At 49.4% G+C, this 14,417-nt stretch overlaps 1 protein-coding gene across 3 annotated transcripts in view; it reads right to left on the bottom strand.

Moving 5' to 3' along the window:
- LOC141085429 (cell adhesion molecule CEACAM8-like) overlaps positions 1–14,417 on the bottom strand; it is a 191,576-nt gene that overhangs the window by 70,260 nt on the left and 106,899 nt on the right. The window lies entirely within an intron of this gene.

The raw sequence follows: 14,417 nt of genomic DNA, 5'->3' as shown, positions 1-14,417 counted from the left end.
GGATACCGGAATCGGAAGTTCCCATAATGCTATCAGCCTGCTCGCTTTGATTCAGCCAATGGGATTCCTCATAAGTGTGGGCACATCCTGTTAGGCATGTAGGCATGTTAACTATTGGCATGGCTGTGATTGGCTGCTGAAATGATGTCATGATGCACTATAAAAGCCACTGCCACCGCCATTTCTGGTCACTCTGCTGTGAATTCAGTTAGGGACAGGCTGCTGTTGAAGACTGTGAGGGACAGTTAGAAATAGCGATTCTCAAAACAATTTTGTGCTTTACCCAGGCTACATAAACCACCAATGTAGCTTGCTTTTCCCTAGCAGCAGTGTTCACAGCTGTCTGCAAGGGCTGTGTGAGTGCAGCTCACGCTGTGGAGTGGGTCCTGCAGCCACGTCTGGTTGTAGGCTGCCCAGCGTGCCTCACCGCCCAGCGTGCCTTTCTTTTTGAGCTGCTTATTTTAAAAAAATTCTATCTAGTGTGCTTCCATCCGTATCCATATACGTTGGTTGCAAACACTAGTAGTAGACAGCGGAGCCTTTCTGCAGCCTGTCAGTGCTAGTGCCCACTTAGCTGCACTGTTCACGGCTGTCTGAGAGGTCTCTGACTGTGTGTGAGTGCAGCTCATGCTGAGTAGTGTGTCCTGCAGCTACGTCTGGTTGTAGGCCGCTCAGCGTGTCACTGCCTCACACATTTTTCTTTTATTGCAGCTCATTTTTTCTCCTATTAGTGTGCATCCATCCGTATCCATATACGGTGGTTGCAAACACTCTAGTAGTACACAGTGGAGCCTTTCTGCAGCCTGTCAGTGCTAGTGCCCACTTAGCTGCACTGTTCACGGCTGTCTGAGAGGTCTCTGACTGTGTGTGAGTGCAGCTCACGCTGAGTAGTGTGTCCTGCAGCTACGTCTGGTTGTAGGCCGCTCAGCGTGTCAATGCCTCACACATTTTTCTTTAATTGCAGCTCATTTTTTCTTCTCCTATTAGTGTGCATCCATCCATATCCATCTACATTGGTTGGTTGCAAACACTATATAGGAGTAGATAGAGGAGCCTTTTTTCTGGCTTGTGCCCTTCAGCTGCAGCCAGATTAGTATTACCCAATTTTTTTGGAGCCTCATCTTTTGCATTGTAGGTTAACTGCCTGCATTGTAATAGCTCCAGAAAGTTGGTGATACTCTGACTTTCAAATCTTTGGTCACATCCTTTTAGTTTCCCCCCCCCCCCAAAAAAAACAGCAAAGTTCACCAAACACTACATTTGAAAGTTGTGTAGGCCACATTATCTCCTATTAAAGTGTAGTCGACACACACACACTTCATAAAATTAGTGTTTCTTATACCTGTAACCAGCTGTTCAGGAATAAGCACACTAAGGCTGGTTTCACACTTGCGTTTTTTTTCGCGGTATTTTAGCGCTAAATAGCGCATGCGTTTTTTTCCTATACTTTGCATGGGATGCGCTTATGTACGCATACACATGCGTTTGTACGCGTTTTTCCGCGCATGCGTTTTTTTGCGGTATGCGCTCGGGCGCACAAAATGCATCCTGTTGCATTTTTTGGGCGTCCGACTTGCCTCAAAAAAACGCATGCGCGCGCAATGCGTTTTTTTACAGCAAGACACCAATTATAAGTCTATGGGTGCGCATATGTGCGCATTGGCATGCTTATGTATGCGTTTTTTTGCACATGCGTTTTTTTTTGTTAACCATGGAATTTAGGGGTTTGGGTTAGAGTTAGGGTTAGTTAAGGGGGGTTAGGGTCAGGGTTAGGGTCAGGGTCAGGGTTAGTTAGGGTTTAGGGTTTGAGTTAGGGTTAAGTATGGTTTGGTTAAGGGTTAGGGTCAGGGTTAGGGTTAGGGTTAGGTTTAGGGTCAGGGTTAGGGTTAGTTAGGGTTTAGGGTTTGGGTTAGGGTTAAGTATGGTTTGGTTAAGGGTTAGGGTCAGGGTAAGGGTTAGGGTCAGGGTAAGGGTTAGGTTTAGGGTCAGGGTTAGGGTTAGTTAGGGTTTAGGGTTTGGGTTAGGGTTAAGTATGGTTTGGTTAGGGTTAGGGTTAGGGTCAGGGTTAGGGTTAGTTAGGGTTTAGGGTTTGGGTTAGGGTTAAGTATGGTTTGGTTAAGGGTTAGGGTCAGGGTTAGGGTTAGGGTCAGGGTTAGGGTTAGTAAAGTCATGGTTTGGGTTAGTGTGAGGGGCCACCTAATGTTTGGAAAAAACGCAAACGCGGTAAAAACGCACTAAAAACGCATACAAACGCATAAAAACGCTGCGTTTTTTTCATGCATGCTCATAAAAATGCTTGAAAAAAATGCAGCAGTTGTATGCTTTTGTATGCGTTTTTTCAATGCGTTTTTTTGCGGGAAAAACGCACTGCAAAAAAAAGCAAGTGTGAAATTAGCCTGAGGCCCCCCTTTGTACCTTTCTGCCTAACTTTCTCAGTCTAGCAAGATGAAGAAGGCAGGGAGTAAGGCACGTGGCCGTGGGCATGGAGTTTCAGCAGGGAGAGGACGTGGGGATTCTGCAGGGAGAGGACGTGGGGATTCTGCAGGGAGAGGACGTGGGGATTCTGTGCCTGCTGTTGGCACCAGTGAGTCAGCATCCCCCAGTTTTAGCAGGCAACAGTCCTTTATGCGCAGCTTTGTAGGACCTCACTGTACCCCACTGCTGCGGGAGGAACAAATTGAAGCCGTTGTCGGATGGATGGCAGCTAACGCATCGACTTCAATTACTTCCACATCCTCTCAGGGCCAGAGCACCGAAGAGCAACCATCTGTCTCTTCACCACCTGCCAAAGTGCCCAGGCAGTCAGAGACCCCTGGACAGGAGCCATCACAGTCTCTACTTCTGTTCTCGGAATCTATTGGTTTGGAAAGAGGGGGCCAGCCAAGCAGCATTCCAGAATGTGAAGAAGAGGGAGTATGCAGTGATGCGCAACTTCTTTGTCCCTCTGAATCTGAAGAGGCGGGTGGGCCAGTGCCTATGGTCAGCACACCTCAGTACGCATCAGATGATGACGAGACTCAGTTACCACTTTCTGGTGCGTACGGTGCTGGTGAGACAACCCAGGAGAGGCAGGTGTTTGAAGAGGGGAGTGTAGATGATGAGGTCCTTGACCCATCATGGCGTGAGGAACAGGAAGGTGGTGGGGGCAGCTCTGAGGAAGAGATTCCCCGAACGACCAAAACTGGAGGGAGAGGGAGGGGGCAGACTTGGTTGCCTGTAGCCTCCACTTCGGCACCCGTTAGGAGCATTCCACTTTCAAAAGGCAAAAAGGGCGCTCCCAAGACTTGCAGTGCATGGTCCTTTTTTGACACAGTTGCAGATGACATTTGCTTTGTCAAATGCAAGCTGTGTCATCAGAGAGTCAAAAGAGGGAAAAATGTCAGCAACCTCAATACCACTAATATGTGGAAACATGTGCGGACCAAGCATGAGCTGGAGTTACACAGACACACTGAAGACATAGGCCAACGTACAGCACCACATACCACCTCTTCAGCTCGTGTTGGGGCCTTTTCCTCCAGCTCACACACAGCTGGTTCGGCTTCCTTACAAGATCGCCAAGGAAGAACCTCTGGCACTGTTGTCCGGAGACCCTGTGACATTCCACCCACAGCACCACGTTCCAAATCATCCTCACACTCCCAGGCCACTCGGCAGCCATCGGTAGCACAGGCATGGGAGAAAAGGCGGCCATACTCGGCAAACCATCCCCGAGCACAGGCTCTGAATGCTGGCATTGCCAAACTACTGGCCCTTGAAATGCTGTCATTCAGGCTGGTGGAGACTGAGACCTTCCGGGACTTCATGGCATTGGCAGTCCCACAATACACTGTGCCCAGCCGCTTTTATTTCAGCAGGCGAGCTGTCCCTGCCCTGCAGAAATATGTGGAGGCAAACATAAAACATGCGCTACTAAACGACATCAGTAGCAAGGTCCACCTGACCACCGATGCGTGGACCAGTAACCATGGACAGGGACGATCCCTCACTGCCCATTGGGTCAATGTTGTGGAGCCGGGTACAGATCTGGAGAGTGGCGCTCTACGTGTTCTGCCAACTCCACGGATTGCAGGAATCCAGTCTGTACACACTGACTCCTCCTCCTACTCCAGTTCCTCTAAAACAGCGCAACAGGAGCCTGTTACGACCGATATGAGCACAGCCGTGGCCAAACGTCAACAGGCCGTACTGAAATTAATTTCATTGGGGAATCGAAGCTACACAGTGCAGGAGCTCTGAAATGCCATCAAGCAGGAGAGCGACGTGTGGTTTCTCCCAGCGAATCTCCAGCCGGGCTTGGTAGTGTGTGACAATGGCCGAAATCTGGTGGCAGCTCTTGGCCTTGGCAACCTCACTCACATCCCATGTCTGGCACATGTGCTCAACTTGGTCGTGCAGAGCTTTCTGAGGGACTATCCGGATCTTGATGCACTGCTGCACAAGGTCTGCATAGAGTGCGCTCACTTGCGGCGTTCCAGCATGGCAAGATCGCGCCTTGCTGCTCTGCAGCGCCGATTACGCCTTCCGGAACATCGCATCATATGTGACCTACCCACCAGGTGGAATTCAACATTACATATGTTGGAGCGGTTGTGTGAGCAGCAGGCAGCAGTCATGGAGTACCAGCTGCATCAGGCGCAAACAAGTCGCAATGTGCGCCAGTCACACTTCAGCACCACTGAGCGGGCCTCTATGATGGACAACTGCTTCGTTTTGTGTGCCTTCGATGATTCCACGTGGATGGCGAGTGCAGATGATGCACTAGTCAGCATGACTGTCCCCCTTATCTGCATGCTTCAAAAAACACTGCAAGCATTAAGGGATGAGGTTTTGGAAGAGGTGGAGGATGAGGAGTCCCAAATGCCATCTGCTTCTGGACAGTCTGCGCTACGTGCTTCCTCACAAAGGCCTAGGCAGGGGACACTTTGTGAGGAGGATGAGGAGGAGTCGATGGAGGAGGAAGACATCTCTCCACAGGAGGGAGGTACACAAAGCTCTAGTCTGTATGTATAGCGAGGCTGGGGTGATGCAGAGCAGGCAGAGATCACGCCTCAAGCAGGGGACAGTGGTTCTTTGGCAGTTGGGAGTCTGCAGCACATGGTTGACTTCATGCTGCAGTGCCTGAGAAACAACCGCCGCATCGCCCACATTCTCAACACGGCTGATTATTGGGTGTACACCCTCCTAGATCCTCGCTACTGGGACAACTTGCAAACCCTCATACCAACGTTGAACTGGGAGCGTAAACTGCGGGAGTACCAAGACACACTGGTGCAGGCCATCATGTTTTCCATTCCACCCGACAGCAGTGGTGCTAGTGCTTTACAAAGCACCTCTGTGCGTCTACCAGTGGAGGAAACTCAGCACAAAGAGGGAGCAGAGGCAGCACCTCAGCACAAGGCAAGACCACTATGGCCCAAATGTGGCAAAGTTTTGTGTGTCCGCCACAATTGTCTACACCATCACTGACGGCTCCAGTCAGCAGGAGGCAACGTTTCCGTCAGATGGTGACAGACTACATGTCTTGCCCTGTGAGTGTACTCCCAGATGGCTCTTCCCCCTTAAAGTTTTGGGTCTCTAAGCTGGATACATGGCCAGAGCTTAGCCAGTATGAATTGGAGGTGCGCTCTTGCCCTGCTGCCAGTGTATTATCGGAACGCGTCTTTAGTGCCACAGGTGGTGTACTAACAGACCGTCGCACGCGACTTTCTTCCGATAACGTCGACCGGCTTACTTTTCTGAAAATGAGCAAGGCCTGAATCTCCCCAGAATTTGCCAGTCCTCTTCCCGACTAAATAATTGGTTGGCAACTGTATCCGGGTCTCCTGTTGCGTTCATGTTTCTACCACCTGAACTATAATTCCTGGGCTTCAACACAGCCAGTTGTTGCTCAGATGTGTCGTCTGCACAGAGAAAAACACTAGCTCCTGTGTTACTGGGGTTCAGTAGCGCCAGCTGCTCCCCTGCTGTGTGGATGGCAAAGTCTCCTGCTCCATCCACATTCAAACTACTACTGATTTTTAACCCTGCTCCACTTAGGCCTCTGGCTCCACTGTCTCTAGTATTTCCCCTGGCCTCCAACCCCGCCAGTGACAGCTCTTAAGTGGCGTCTGCATAATCCACACTTGTTCCAATGTTACTTGGCCTCAGTCACGTCAGTTGATCCCCTGATGTGTGTCCGGCAAGCTCTCCTGCTCTGTCCACATTCCCATTACTAGTAGTGTGAATGAGGACAGAGCAGGGGACCTTGCAGGACACACATCAGGGGATCAACTGACGGGACTGAGCCAAAGTAACACAGGAACAAGTGTGGATTGTGTTGACACCACTTCAGAGCTGTCACTGGTGGGGTTGGAGGCCAGGGGAAATACTAGAGACAGTGGAGCCAGAGGCCATAGTGGAGCACGGTTACAATCAGTTGTAGTCTACTACCTCTATAAAACGTGCTGCAAGTTGGCCTCAGTCAGCTCCATGCCTCATCCTGGGCTCCAACAACGTCAGTTGGTGTTCAGAAGTGCCGTCTTCATAGAGAAAAACATTCTAGCTCCTGTGTTAGTGGGGCTCAGTAACGTCAGCTGTTCCCCTGCTGTGTGGACGGCAATGTCTCCTGCTGCCTCCACATTCAAAAAACAGCAGGACTCAGCCTGCTCCATGCCTCATCCTGGGCTCCAACAACGCCAGTTGGTGTTCAGAAGTGCCGTCTTCACAGAGAAAAACACACTAGCTCCTTTGTTAGTGGGGTTCAGTAATACCAGCTGTTCCCCTGCTGTGTAGATGGCAAAGTCTCCTGCTGCCTCCACATGCCAACACCATCAGGCCTCAGCCTGCTCCATGCCTCATCCTGGGCTCCAACAACGTCAGTTGGTGTTCAGAAGTGCCGTCTTCACAGAGAAAAACACACTAGCTCCTGTGTTAGTGGGGTTCAGTAACGTCAGCTGTTCCCCTGCTGTGTGGACGGCAAAGTCTCCTGCTGCCTCCACATGCAAACTACTACAGATTTGTAACTTTGGTCAACTTAGGCCTCTGGCTCCACTGTCTCTAGTATTTCCCCTGGCCAACAACCATGCCAGTTACAGCTGTGAAGTGGCGTCTGCACAATCCACACTTGTTCCTGAGTTACTGTGGCTCAGTCCCGTCAGTTGATCCCCTGATGTGTGTCCGGCAAGGTCTCCTGCTCTGTCCACATTCACATTACTAGTAGTGTGAATGAGGACTGAGCAGGAGAGCTTGGAAGACACACATCAGGGGATCAACAGACAGGACAGAGCCACAGTTACACAGGAACAAGTGTGGATTGCGCAGACGCCACTTCCCAGTTGTAACTGGCGGGGTTGTTGGCCTGGGGAAATACTAGAGACAGTGGAGCCAGAGGCCATAGTGGAGCACGGTGACAATCAGTAGTAGTCTACAACCTCTATAAAACCAGCTGCAAGTTGTCCTCCGCCTGCTGCATGCTTCATCCTGGGCTACAACACAGCCAGTTGTAGCCTGGAAGTGCCGTCCGCACAGATAGAAACACTCGCTCCTGTGTTAGTGGGGTTCAGTAACGCCAGCTGTTCCCCTGCTGTGTAGACGGCAAAGTCTCCTGCTGCCTCCACATGCCAACATCATCAGGCCTCATCCTGCTCCATGCCTCATCCTGGGCTCCAACAACCTCAGTTGGTGTTCAGAAGTGCCGTCTCCGCAGAGAAAAACACTCTAGCTCCTGTGTCAGTGGGGTTCAGTAATGCCAGCTGTTCCCCTGCTGTGTGGACGGCAAAGTCTCCAGCTGCCTCCAAACTCACACTACAACGCTTTTTCTCCTCGCTCCAAGTAGGCCTCAGCCTGTTCGGAGCATTGATCCTGGGATACAACACAGCCAGTTGTAGCTTGGAAGTGCCGTCCGCACAGATAGAAACGCTCACTCCTGTGTTAGTGGGGTTCAGTAACGCCAGCTGTTCCCCTGCTGTGCGGATGGCAAAGTCTCCTGCTGCCTCCAACATCACACTACATGTTATTTTCCACTTGCTCCAAGTAGGCCTCAGCCTGCTCGGAGCATTGATCCACTTAGGCCTCTGGCTGTACTGTCTCTAGTATTTCCCCTGGCCTCCAGCCCCGCCAGTCGCTGCTTTGATGTGCTGTCTGCACAATCCACACTTGTTAATGTGTTACTGGGGCTCAGTCACGTCAGTTGATCCCCTGTGGTGTGTCCGGCAATGTCTCCTGCTCTGTCCCCATTCCCATTAATAGTTGTGGGAATGTGGACAGAGCAGCACATCTTGCCGGACACACATCAGTGGATCAACTGATGTGACTGAGCCCCAGTAACTCAGGAACAAATGTGGATTGTGCAGACAACTCTGCAGAGCAGCAACTGCCGTGGTTGGAGGCCAGTGGAAATACTAGAGACAGTAGAGCCAGAGGCCAAAGTGGATCACGGTTACAATCAGTAGTTGTGTACAATCAATATAAAACTCGCTCCAAGTTGGCCTCAGCCTGCTGCCTGATTGACCGCTGGGTTTCAACATCGCATGTTGCTGCTCAGAAGTGTGTTTGCCATGGGTACTCCCTCCTACCCAGCCAGGTTCCAGCAACGTCAGCTGTTTCTCGGCAGAGCCTTTGGTCTAGGTGCCTCCTTCATGGTATCCGAGTTCCAGCAATGTCTGCTGGTCCTTGGTAGTGCTTTTTAGCACAGGTACCTCCTGCTTAGTAACCGTGTTCCAGCACCGTCAGCTGGTCCACGGTTGTGCCATTAGCTGTTGTTCCTTCTGCTGCCCCTCCGGGTTCCAGCACCGTCAGCTGGTTCTCGGTAGTTCCATTGACTCTTGTAGCTAATGCTACCCATCCGGGTTCCAGCACCGTCAGCTGGTTCTCGGAAGTGTCTTTGGCACGGGCACTCCGTCCTGCCCAGCCTGGTTCCAGCACGCCTGCTGTTTCTGGATAGTGTCAACGTCACTTTGCCACCGATACGTTGTCCTGTCGTGTTGCGGTTGGGTTAACCGAGTCTATGGTGCCTGCATTTTCGGTGCTTCCTATGTGGGCTGCGGGTTCTGGTGATAAAGGCTGGTTCCGTAGTGCCAATAGGACAAGCACTCCCTGTAGGACTGTGGGTTTCGGTAACTGCGGCCGGCTCACGGCCTTGCAACTTTGTTTTTTTCCTGGGTACCTTCTGCTAACCATCCGGGTTCCAGCACCATCAGCTGGTTCTCGGCAGAGCCTTTGGCCTAGGTGCCTCCTTCATGGTATCCGAGTTCCAGCAACATCTGCTGGTCCTTGGTAGTGCATTTTAGCACAGGTACCTCCTGCTTAGAAACCGTGTTCTAGCACTGTCAGCTGGTCCACGGTTGTCCCATTGGCTCTTGTTCCTTCTGCTGCCCCTCTGGGTTCCAGCACCATCAGCTGGTCCTCGCTAGTGTCATATGCTCTTGCAGCTTCTGCTACCCATCCGGGTTCCAGCACCGTCAGCTGGCTCTCAGCAGAGCCTTTGGCCTAGGTGCCTCCTTCTCGGTATCCGAGGTCCAGCAACGTCTGCTGGTCCTTGGTAGTGCTTTGGAGCACAGGTACCTCCTGCTTAGTAACCGTGTTCCAGCACCGTCAGCTAGTCCACGGTTGTGCCATTGGCCGTTGTTCCTTCTGCTGCCCCTCCGGGTTCCAGCACCATCAGCTGGTTCTCGGTAGTTCCATTGACTCTTGTAGCTAATGCTACCCATCCGGGTTCCAGCACCGTCAGCTGGTTCTCGGAAGTGTCTTTGGCACGGGCACTCCCTCCTGCCCAGCCTGGTTCCAGCACGCCTGCTGTTTCCGAGTAGTGTCAACGTCACTTTGCCACCGATACGTTGTCCTGTCGTGTTGCGGTTGGGTTAGCCGAGTCTATGGTGCCTGCAGTTTCGGTGCTTCCTATGTGGGCTGCGGGTTCTGGTAATAAAGGCTGGTTCCGTAGTGCCAATAGGACAAGCACCCCCTGTAGGACTGTGGGTTTCGGTAACTGCGGCCGGCTCAAGGCCTTGCAACTTTGTTTTTTTCCTGGGTACCTTCTGCTACCCATCCGGGTTCCAGCACCGTCAGCTGGTTCTCGGCAGAGCCTTTGGCCTAGGTGCCTCCTTCATGGTATCCGAGTTCCAGCAACATCAGCTGGTCCTTGGTAGTGCTTTGTAGCTCAGGTACCTCCTGCTTAGAAACCGTGTTACAGCACCGTCAGCTGCTCCACGGTTCTCCCATTGTCTCTTGTTCCTTCTGCTGCCCCTCTGGATTCCAGCACCGTCAGCTGGTCCTCGCTAGTGTCATTTGCTCTTGCAGCTTCTGCTACCCATCCGGATTCCAGCACCGTCAGCTGGTTCTCGGCAGTGCCTTTGGCCTAGGTGCCTCCTTCTTGGTATCCGAGTTCCAGCAACGTCTGCTGGTCCTTGGTAGTGCTTTGGAGCACAGGTACCTCCTGCTTAGTAACCATGTTCCAGCAACGTCAGCTGGTCCACGGTTGTGCCATTGGCTCTTGTTACTTTTACTGACTCTCCAGGTTCCAGTACCGTCAGCTGGTTCTCAGCAGTTCCTCAGCCTTCTTGTACCTTCTGCTACTTTTCCAGTTCAAGCTTGTGGAAATGGTTTTTGATTCTCACTCTGGATCTCCCTGACAATGACCCTGAAGACGACGACCCTGAAGACCACACAGAAGAATACCTAAAAGATGACCCTGAAGAAGATGACCAAGAGGACAAAGAACAGGAAGACAACCATCAAGATGCAGAACAACAAGAGACAGAAGACCAAGAAGCATAAAAACCAAAAGCAGAAGAACATGAAGCATAAGACTAACAATCAGAGCAAGTGATATTATCTAATTTATAAGCAGAAGAAGACAAAGCAGTGTATGGGGGTGAGTCCGTTCCTCCTCGTGGTGCCCCTGGAAAAGGCCTGCTGCTGCAGGCCAAACTGAACGCGGACAAATCCTGTTGTAAATCTTTTGTGACAGGCTGAACGGAAGGTGTCATCTTCAAACTTTTATAGATAACAACTACAGGAATGCCTGACACAAATAAGAATATGATGAAGAAGAATAGGAAGAAGATGAAGAAGTAGAATATGAAGAAGAATAAAAGAAGAAGAATAAAAGAAGAAGAAGAAGAAGATACTGCTGCTGCTGAAGATGATGAAGGAGAAAGTGTGGGAGAAGTAAAAAAGAAGGTGAAGAGCATTGAAGTAGTGAAACATACATACAGTGGGGAAAAAAAGTATTTCGTTAGTCAGCAATAGTGCAAATTCCACCACTTAAAAAGATGAGAGGCGTCTGTAATTTACATCATAGGTAGACCTCAACTATGGGAGACAAACTGAGAAAAAAAAATCCAGAAAATCACATTGTCTGTTTTGTTTTCATTTTATTTGCATATTATGGTGGAAAATAAGTATTTGGTCAGAAACAAGCAATCAAGATTTCTGGCTCTCACAGACCTGTAACTTCTTTAAGAGTCTCCTCTTTCCTCCACTCATTACCTGTAGTAATGGCACCTGTTTAAACTTGTTATCAGTATAAAAAGACACCTGTGCACACCCTCAAACAGTCTGACTCCAAACTCCACTATGGTGAAGACCAAAGAGCTGTCAAAGGACACCAGAAACAAAATTGTAGCCCTGCACCAGGCTGGGAAGACTGAATCTGCAATAGCCAACCAGCTTGGAGTGAAGAAATCAACTGTGGGAGCAATAATTAGAAAATGGAAGACATACAAGACCACTGATAATCTCCCTCGATCATGTGCTCCACGCAAAATCCCACCCCGTGGGGTCAGAATGATCACAAGAATGGTGAGCAAAAATCCCAGAACCACGCGGGGGGACCTAGTGAATGAACTGCAGAGAGCTGGGACCAATGTAACAAGGCCTACCATAAGTAACACACTACGCCACCATGGACTCAGATCCTGCAGTGCCAGACGTGTCCCACTGCTTAAGCCTGTACATGTCCGGGCCCGTCTGAAGTTTGCTAGAGAGCATTTGGATGATCCAGAGGAGTTTTGGGAGAATGTCCTATGGTCTGATGAAACCAAACTGGAACTGTTTGGTAGAAACACAACTTGTCGTGTTTGCAGGAAAAAGAATACTGAGTTGCATCCATCAAACACCATACCTACTGTAAAGCATGGTGTTGGAAACATCATGCTTTGGGGCTGTTTCTCTGCAAAGGGGCCAGGACTACTGATCCATGTACATGAAAGAATGAATGGGGCCATGTATCGTGAGATTTTGAGTGCAAACCTCCTTCCATCAGCAAGGGCATTGAAGATGAAACGTGGCTGGGTCTTTCAACATGGCAATGATCCAAAGCACACCGCCAGGGCAATGAAGGAGTGGCTTCGTAAGAAGCATTTCAAGGTCCTCGAGTGGCCTAGCCAGTCTCCAGATCTCAACCCTATAGAAAACCTTTGGAGGGAGTTGAAAGTCCGTGTTGCCAAGCGAAAAGCCAAAAACATCACTGCTCTAGAGGAGATCTGCATGGAGGAATGGGCCAACATACCAACAACAGTGTGTGGCAACCTTGTGAAGACTTACAGAAAATGTTTGACCTCTGTCATTGCCAACAAAGGATATATCACAAAGTATTGAGATGAAATTTTGTTTCTGACCAAATACTTATTTTCCACCATAATATGCAAATAAAATGAAAAAAAAACAGACAATGTGATTTTCTGGATTTTTTTTTTTTCTCAGTTTGTCTCCCATAGTTGAGGTCTACCTATGATGTAAATTACAGACGCCTCTCATCTTTTTAAGTGGTGGAACTTGCACTATTGCTGACTGACTAAATACTTTTTTTCCCCACTGTATCTGACAAAAAAATTAAAGACTTTAACATAGTCAATATCTTTGTAACTACGAACGTCTTTAAAAAAAAAAAAAAATACTGCGATTCCATTTGATTGGGCTAAAGCTCTATGGCTTTAATGTCTCCTACACCTCCCACAATACTTTCTACATTATTATTAGTTGTTTTTCTCCATGTAGAATTAACCAACAGGGAAAGAAAGGGTTTTTTTTAATTCTGATATTTCTGTTCCATTGACTTGAATGGGACTTCCGGGATCGGAATCAGCGATACCCGATACTTTTTTCAGATCGGCCGATCCATTCCGATACGATATTTTTCAGTATTGGGTGGTATCGCTCAACACTAGTCCTCACTAGTGATGGGCGAACCTGAGCAGTAAAGTTTGAGGTCCATACTGAACACTTAGTGTCCATGCATAGACCTTGAACATAGACTTCTCCAGGAAGTCCGTGTTACTCTTCGGGTCCTGCATCCCGAATATCAGGTGTTTCCCAAGCTGTCTTATGTGATTAACCGGTGACTCTGATTGGCGGTAAGTTCGTTACCGTATGTCAGAGCGCTGTGGTTCCCATGCTATCAGATGACAGCATGTGAGCCAGCAGCTTGGACCGGCAGTAAAAAGGTTACCACCGGTCACAGGCATCGGGTTATGAGAGTCTGATGAAAGTAGTGATCAGACAGAGCCTGTGAAATAAATAAATTAAAAAAAGAGGTGGGGTCTCTTCTATTCTTGGTAACCAGAGCAGGTAAAAACAACAGCTGAGGACTGCAGCCCCCACCTATCAGCTTTATATTGACTGGTTATAAAAAATAGGAGTCCCCATGCCATATTTTTTAATTATTTAATTAAAAATGGGGGGACCTCACCATTTTTGACAACCAGCCAAGCTAAAGCAGACAGCTTGGGGGCTAGTATTCTCAGACTGGGAAAAGACCGTGGATATTGGCCCTCCCCAGTCTTAAAAAAGCAGCCCACAGTCTTCCCAGAAAAGGTTCATCTATTTGGTGCAACAATTTTGGTGCTTAGCCTTGCTCTTTCCACTTTCCTTGGTGTGGTGGCAAGTGGGGTAATTGTTATGATTGAGTCACCGTAGGAGGCAAAAACAGGAATGCTAGCTAAGTCCAGAAAACCAGAGAAGTTGGCAACTATCAGATTGCAGACCCCTGAACCTATCAACACAACTAGCAGTAGCCGTGGGGGGTTCCTACGATGACCTAGACCCCTCGATCACAGCCGGAGAGATACATAGGCCTAAAGAAGGAAAGGGGAAAATCTAACTGCCCCAGAGCAGACCCCAAAGCAATAGGCAGCCCCCCACATATAATGACGGTGAAGCAAGATGAAAACACTTACACAGACAGAAAGACAGGCTAAGCAAAGACGGGGCCCAAAAACTACCTAGATAGGAACGGATAGGAAGGCTGCTGTCTGCAATCTGCCAAAACCCTATCAGAGACAAAAGCCAACAAGCTGATATAAAAATGGCCCTGAAGCAACTAAGCTTCAAAAACTGAATCAGCACTCAGGTACTTTCAGAAGACAGAGCTAACGGAACACTGCACACTCCAGCAGGGAGTGGCAGAATCCAAAAAGCAAGAAAAACAAAAACAAATCTTA

The sequence above is a fragment of the Dendrobates tinctorius genome, unplaced genomic scaffold (assembly GCF_039654945.1).
Source record: "Dendrobates tinctorius isolate UK_male_01 unplaced genomic scaffold, ASM3965494v1 ptg000028l, whole genome shotgun sequence".
Taxonomy (NCBI): domain Eukaryota; kingdom Metazoa; phylum Chordata; class Amphibia; order Anura; family Dendrobatidae; genus Dendrobates; species Dendrobates tinctorius.
The sequence above is the reverse complement of the archived record's forward strand: the minus strand, read 5'-3'. Positions and strand labels throughout refer to the sequence as shown.